This window comes from Perognathus longimembris, chromosome 28, assembly GCF_023159225.1.
Source record: "Perognathus longimembris pacificus isolate PPM17 chromosome 28, ASM2315922v1, whole genome shotgun sequence".
Lineage (NCBI taxonomy): Eukaryota > Metazoa > Chordata > Mammalia > Rodentia > Heteromyidae > Perognathus > Perognathus longimembris.
This window is the reverse complement of record NC_063188.1, coordinates 41,707,722-41,715,961: the sequence shown is the minus strand read 5'-3', so window position 1 is coordinate 41,715,961 and position 8,240 is coordinate 41,707,722. Positions and strand designations below refer to the sequence as shown.

The window sequence follows — 8,240 nt, the reverse complement described above, 5'->3', positions numbered from 1 at the left end:
TCCTTCCCTCAGAGGATGTCTGCCTTCCAGATCAACCTCAACCCACCCAAGGAGCCGCTTGGCTTCATCAAGGTCCTCCAGTGGATTGCCTCCATCTTAGCCTTTTCTACCTGTGGAGGTTTTAAGGGCAAAACAGAAATCCTAGTGACTTGTCCTAGTATTTCTAACAATAAATATTACTAATATTACAGCTGCTTTTGGTTATCCATTCAGGTTGAATCAGGCATCATTTCAATCACATCCAAATGTAAATGTGTGTAATATAGATTGGAAAAGTTATGTCCTCATAGGCTATTACTCTTCTTCTGCACAATTTTATGTTACATTTGCGGTCTTTGTGTTCTTGTACCACATTCTTGCCCTTCTGCTTTATATTGGTTACAGGAACATATACCGGGATAGTCGTAAACTCCCAATGATTGACTTTGTTGTTACTCTTATTGCCACGTTTTTATGGTTGGTAAGCTCTTTGGCCTGGGATAAAGCTCTTACAGATATTAAAATTGCAACTGGACCCCGTATTGTTCAGGAACCTGTACTTGTAGTAAGTCAGACGTGAAGTGTTATTTCAGCTCTGTGACTTCTAAAGGATCCCTAAATGTGTCTGCAATCTTTGGCTTTCTGAATATGATCCTTTGGGGAGGAAATGCTTGGTTTGTGTACAAGGAGACCAGCCTACATAGTCCATCAAATCCTTCCATCTCCCATACAGGAAGTGTGTCACCTCCAGAAGGAATGTAATTAAAGGGAGAGATACACCGTGGGAAATATGTGTCTATACTAAAACCTGTTGCCAATATCTTGAGTAGCATTATTTCTTCCTAATAAAAGTAATGGCTTTTTCAATAAATTGGTGAGTTTTAAATTTTGCTGCTTTTTATATAAAATTTGTATCTTTCTTTGAAATTTAAGATGTAAATGGATTCTTACATGTAAATTTGAAAGTCTAAGGGGACTATTATGCGATGACATACATTTTCAAATGAACAAGTTTTTCCTTAAATTTTTTGCTCTCCAAAGTGTTTACATCTTAAGTCTTAATGTGTATCTTCACTCAGAAACATTGTCATTTTATAATAGGAAGAAAAAATTTGAAATATTATATATACACTACTGTAAGTTTGTACAGATTATATACCTAAGACCTGTCTTTGTTTAAGAAAAATCTTGATTACATAAATTATATTTACAGCATTGTTCATGTTATAAAATTTTTTAATTGCAAAGACCAGGTGTAACTTTTATTGCTTTTTTTCTAAATGACCTGTTATACTAAAACTGTGTTAGGAACAGGAGCTTCAAATTTTCTAACAAATGTGTGGTTCATTTAGCACTTATGTTACATGAGATTCAAGCTTTCATTATGCTGGTGGTTTTCTAGGCTTACTGTGTAAATAGAAAGAACATGGTTCAGCTAGGTGTTTTTTGATGTGAGCATTCTCTTATTTGTTTTTTTATCCTTTGTTACACCATGTACTTTTTTTTTGCAGATGCTACATATGGGGTTAAGAATAAATAAGATTACCTTTTTACTTTTGAAACATTAATATTTAAGGTCAATGAAGTTGCTACTTGAGTTTAGCATTGATATTATGAAAATAAGTACAATTTGGATTTTATGTTTATTGATATTCGTTACTTCACAAATGGATGATCAAGGAATTAGGCTTCACTTAGGTGAGTCTTACTGATATACTTTCTTTCACTCATATTTGGGTATATTCTAAATACAGTGCTTATTCATTATTTTGCTTCAAAATCTTTTTGTTGTACCAGGATCCATACTTCCTATTCTTACAAGATAATTGTTTATATGTGAAGCACATCTTGCTATTGCCTCGTTTTTGTCGCAAAAATGTCAGTATGAGAATGTATATGTCCTACACACAAACAATAAACAAGTTGAAAGAAAAAAATAAAATATGAATAAATTTATGTTTACCATCTGCAAAGGTAAATAGACTTACAGCATAAAGAAAAGAATTCCATCTGGATTTCTTCTGCAGAACTGATAAGCCAACTTAATATTTACATGGAAATAGAAATGAACCAAGATAGTTTAAATAATCTTGCAAAATAAGAAGTTAAATAGACCATATTTTGTGACTACCAAAGTTACTATAGTGCTTCTGTAATCAATATCTAGTGGTCTGAACATATATATAGATATAAACTTAAATCAAGTCAGGGCATGAGTTCATAAATAGACTCATATGTTTATATTTAGCCTGTTTTCAACAAGAGTGAAGAAACAATTCAGTCATGTTGAAACTATTCAGAAAATATAATTGGGACAAAGGAATCTTCAGTCAAAATAGATCAAAGACCTAAATGGAAGAGGTAAAACTATAAAATTTTACAAGAAAACATAGCAATCTTTCTGGCTTTGGACTAGGGATGATATTCTTAGTTGATACCTATCTCAAAAACAATAAAGGGAATAATAGATAAATTGGACTTCATCAAGTTAAAAATATTTGTACTTGAAGGGACTGCCATACAAGTGAAAGAAAAAAGCACAGAATGTGAGAAAATATTTATAAATCAAATATTTGATGAGGATATATCACAATTGAAGAACTAAGCATTTAAAATGGTCAAATAATCTTTGAACTAAAAGTGGGTAAATAATTGGAGTGACTTTTTTAAAAATACTGGAAATGATGAATAAACATATGAAAACATGTTGAGACCCAAGTGTTATTATGCAAATGACAAACTCAGTCAGATAATTATATTTGAAGATAGGCAAGTGTAAATGTTGTCTAGGACAGGGAAAAACTGGAACCTTTATAGGGAACCAGTAGGATTACAAAATGATACAGTCATTCTGAAAAAGTTTGGAAATTATGAAGAAATGTCAAACAAAATGTTATCATATAATTGAAGAATTGTAAGATTAAATTTTTGCTAAAGAAATTAGAAAAGATCTGTCCACACAAAAATAAAGAATATTGTGTAATAAACAAAAACTGGAAACAACATAATGCTCATCAGTAAATGAATGAGGTATATCCATACAGAGGAATATTATTAAACAAAGAATGAAGTATTGACACATACTAAAATATAGGTAAGTCTGAAAACATACAAAATGAAGGAAGCCAGACACTGAGGCCACGCATATACTGTATAGGGCAATTTATATGAACTATCTAGAATAGGCAATGGTATGTGAGGACACAGGAGATTAGTATTTACCAAGGTCTATGGATAGAAGTTTGAAATGATGAAAATATTCTAGAATTAGCATTCATGGTTACAGAACCTTGGTATTTTAATAAAAAGTCACTGAATTATCTACCTTAAAAACTTAGATATTAAGAATAAAAAATACTGAGCATTGGACATAGTTGCATATGCCTATAGTTCTAGTTAATGGGAAACTGAGGCAGGAGAATTTTGAGTTAAAGAATAGCCTGGACTGCATAGGGAGATTTTCTTAAACAACACAAAAAGTTATGAATAGCTTCCCCCATAAAATACTGGTGAGGAGACTCTCACAGAACATTTTAAGAAACATGTATCAAATCTGTAAGAATTATTGTAAAAATGAAGAATTTTTTACTGTTTGGTAATTTACTTAAGTAAATAATCATATTAATTGATCTAAGGAGAATATTATATTATCATATCCACAAGTTGCTGAAAAGACATTTGACAAAATTCAATGACAACTCCCAAATTTCAGACCCAAATTCAATGTCATAAGGAAACAATCATTGTTACCTTTAAAATCAGCGGATACTTGGAACACCAACAAATTCTACTGTTATTTAAATTTTTCCCCCAAAATGGCTGTTGAATTTATTTCCTTGATCAATAATAGTCTTGGCAAAAATTATTAGTTAACCAATGTTGAGACATTTGTAATAGTAATTTTCAAAATCCATGACACCTTGATAGAAATTAAGAATTTACACAAAAAGAAAACTGTCAATATCTACAGCAAATATAAAATGAATATAGTATGTCTGACAGGACAGCAAGAAGGCGTTTATACATTTATATTTGACACCTGACCATATTTTCAGTCACCATATTCTCTCTCCAGATTTAAAAAAATAGTATGCTGATTTCTATAACAAAGCTTTTTTTTCGTACAAAAATGACATAATGGCCAACAAGTCACAACAGTGCAATAGGTAGAGGATAAAAAACATTGCATCAAACAGGTGCTGAAAATAAATACTAACTAGGAGGAGAACAGAGCCCTTGGGTGGTACTTGGCTTTGTCACCGTTGTCTAGGGGGCCAAGGGGTATTGTTTTCAGAGACACAGGCTGCCACTCACCTGAAAGGGCTTCCACATCAAGCTGCCTAAGAGCTTGGCCTTTCAGAAGCCTTGGAGCAGCCGTCTTGATCAGATGGACCAGAAAGGCAGGATGAATCGCAGATACAATTACAAGAAACCATTTTTCCTATTCTCAATCAAGGTTCACTGAGATATGAGTAGTTTAAAACTTGTCTAACAACAGACATATGGCTTATTCAGGCAGAGAGATAAGTACATTCTTGCCCAAGCAAGCAACTGAAGTCATCTGTGGATGCTTTGGGGCAGGTGAAGACCTTCCTTCGGCCCACCCCAGTACTGTCAGACTGATTCCTGGCGGTGACAAACAGGGCCTGCCTCTGTGCAACCAAACCAGGCCATTCTGGTGAGTCAGGCTACTACAGCCAGGTTCAGAACTGTAAAAGAGTGACAGGACGGGGAAGGGATACCCAGCGAGAGCCATTGAGGGCGGTCAGAAAATAGGAGGCAGCTCCTCACTGAACAATGTGCACCCCGGTGGTGTAAAAGGCACAAGCGAGAGCAGCCCGAGCTCCTGCGGGAGGCAGGAGCTCATGAGGTCCTGCTGGGCGGTGCAGCAATGGGAACCACAGGCAGGCGCAGCAGCAGTGACCTGGTTTGGTTGCCTCCCACCCTTGAGAAAGAAATCCTGATTCTGCTGTGATTGAAAAGAAAAAGCGAAGACAGATTTTTGGTTTAAAAGAAGTCACTCAAGGGTTAAATGTTATTTGATCCAGGAAAATCAACTGTCAAATAAGCTGACACTATGTGGAAAATAAACCCACAGAATCTCGAGAACCTGAGCCTGATGAGGAGAACTCGTGTGGAGACAGTCTCTGGAACCTTTAGAGAATGTACAGCAGCAGAGCCTTGCGGCTCTCGGGATTACAGTAAAATGCATGGGCCTTGCAGTGTGCGGGCTTGGGCTGCCCACGGGCTGCTCAGATGGGAGTCTCCTTCCGGTCGTTGCTGGGCAAGGGCTTTGGCTGCTCCTTAGCTGCTTTCATCTCTGGGACCCCCTCGAGGCTTGGCTCCTCCTCCTCCAGCGCTGGCTCAGGCTTGGCTCACTGCCTCTGTAGCAGCCGCAGCTGCACTCAATGATGGCCTTATTTCCAGCTCTTCATTCTGTCTCTGCAAGTTTTCCAGAATGATCTGCAGCTCCTCCTCATCCTCACTCTCACTTTCGCTCTCGGAGGAGTACTCCTCTGTTATTTTGCTACACAAAAATTAAGTCATGAAACTGGACAAGATAATGAGCAAATACAAAATTTACAATAAAAAAACACTATTCATTGAAGATGACATACCAGTGTAAGTGGCAAACACAATAGAATTAACTGAGAAAACAAGTGTCAGAAAACAAGAATTCAGTCATGTAGTAAAATATGTAATATGTAGGTACCAGTAGTATGAAAGTCCATTTTCAAGAATAACGATATTAACTATGAACTGATGGGTCACACCTGTAATCCTTGCTACTCAGGAAGCTGAGGTCTGAGAATCACAATTCAAAGTCAACCCAGGCAGGAAGTTTGTGAGACTCTTATCTCCAATAAACTAGTCAGAAAAGGCGGAAAGTGGTGCTGTGGCTGAAGTGGTAGAGTGCTAGTCTTGAGCACAGAGAGGCTCAGGTACAGAGCCCAGGCCCAGGACTGGTGAAAAAAAAAAGAGTAAGAATATTGTAAAAGACCTAGGACTGAACATAAAACTGTATGATACAGGGGCTGGGACTATGGCCTAGTGGTAAAGTGCTCACCTCGTATACATGAAGCCCTGGGTTCGATTCCTCAGCACCACATATATAGAAAAAGCTGGAAGTCGATCTGTGGTTCAAGAGGTAGAGTACTAGCCTTGAGCAAAAAAAAAAAAAAAAAAGAAGAAGAAGCCAGGGACAGTGCTCAGGTCCTAAGTCCATGCCCCAGAACTGGCAACAAAAACAAAACAATTTTAAAAATTTTTATGATACAGGAGGGATCATACTGCTTTTTCCCACACTGAACAGGACTGTATATTAATATTTAATATTTCTGAATAAACTTTCTTAATTTTTTAACTTTTAATTATGCAAAATACATGTAATGTAAACTTTACTATTTTGATTAGTTTTACATTGACAACTCAATAGGGTTAAAGGAAACTTTCAATGCAAGTGCAATGGAAATCATTAAATCCATTTAATAATCAGCACCATCTTACTGGCTCTGCTTGCAGTGTCACCTGTCCATTAGAAATGTATTGTTAAATCACAAACAAATTAACAAAATGAAGAAACGTTTTTAAACACTTGATAGAGTACCAGAACTCATGGAAAAATTAGTCACATTGCCATTTAGGAAGATTTTATTTGTGCATGTATTTGTGTAAATATTTTCTTTACAAGTAAATTTAAATTCAACAGGCATAACTTTAATCTAGAATTCAAGAAGGTGATTCTATATCTCATAGGAAAAAATGCAAAAGCACCAACACTAAACGGTATTGAGATGGTTATGAATGTGGGCCACACTTGCAGACATTTTTCTTGTTTGTGGTGATTTACTGAGTCCTGCTGTTATTACCCCTATTCCTATTCTGTCAGTCAAACCTGAACTAAAGACAAGTTCTTTATTTTTCCACAAAAGCCCTGAATAACATTTACGAGTTCTCTTCTCACTAAGGGAGCATGCTGTACAACCTGTTTAAATGTACCTGAACATTCTGTGACAGGGAAGCTTTGCCTGCCCAGATCAAAGCCAAAGCCTTAGAGAGAGTAGCTTACTGCCACAGGCTAACCTCTTCAAGTTTTAGCTCAAGCTCCATGAACATATTAATAAACATCAAGAATCAATAGACAGCAAAGATAAATGCAAGGGATTTCTACTCTCCACACAAAGCAGAATTCCCTATGCATCACTTATTCTTCTACATTGAGAAAGATACCATCAACATTTGTCATACAATATCTTGTATCTTAAAGCTGCTACAGAAATCTGGACTACTTAAAAAGATATGTACCTGAATTTGGGCTCGTTTCTGCTTTTCAATGACTTTAGACTTTCTTCACTACTACCCTATGTGCAAGAAGGTAGACAATTCTCTATCGTAATGTGCGGCGGACGGCAACCCCGTCCAGCGAGGAAAGATGACCACCACACGAGGATCCTTCTCAATCGCACTTTATTGAAGAGCTGCTTGGTTGAGGGAGAGCTGAAGCAAGGGGCACCAAAAAGCCAAAAACGCCTGCTTATATACAGTTGGGTGAGCATGGGTCGTTCCCTGATTGGTCTGTGACCGGTTGCTACTAGCAACCACCACGGGATTGGCTGGGACTAGAACTCACTTGCGCATGCGCGGGGTTTAGGCAGGTAAGTCCGTTAGGCTTTGCCGTTTATGGAGTTGTTTACCACTAAGGCTGCAAGGAAGTAGGCGCCATCTTGTAATGGCGTTGTTGCCGGCTTCCCGCAGTAATGGATATAAGTGCAGAACCTTGTGCTGATCATTCATTTGGAATAATTAACTACGGAAAGGGATAGACTCCCTTTCCAATGAGCAAAGTGATTTGTAGATGTACAAATTAATAGATAGTATGAAGGAAGATTGATATAAGTTGGCTTGACATGTATATTTTTCTCTGTAGGTGGAATTAAGCTGTTTGAAAGATTTTCTGTAATGTATCTATTAGCAAATTGTAAATGTACCTTCCAAGACATTTTTGCTTGTTACTTGTGTTGCAGGAGGAAATAGTCACATATTATTATTGAAAATGTAAGAATCAGTTACAAAGTACATTGCCTAAATTTCTTAGGTGAATATATGGGATAAATATAATTAGGGATATTAGGATCATTTCTTAACCTTTTCCAGCCTACAAATATTTCCATCAGTTTTATTTTTCCTCCCCGCCCATTACTTATTCTATTTCAGCTTCTTACTTTCAACTGAAATTTACAAATGCAACACAGCAAGAGATT

The 8,240-nt window shown here is 36.6% G+C and overlaps 1 pseudogene; it reads left to right on the top strand.

Moving 5' to 3' along the window:
- LOC125343527 lies at positions 1-1,189 on the top strand (annotated as a pseudogene).
- Positions 1,190-8,240: the final 7,051 nt, after the last annotated feature.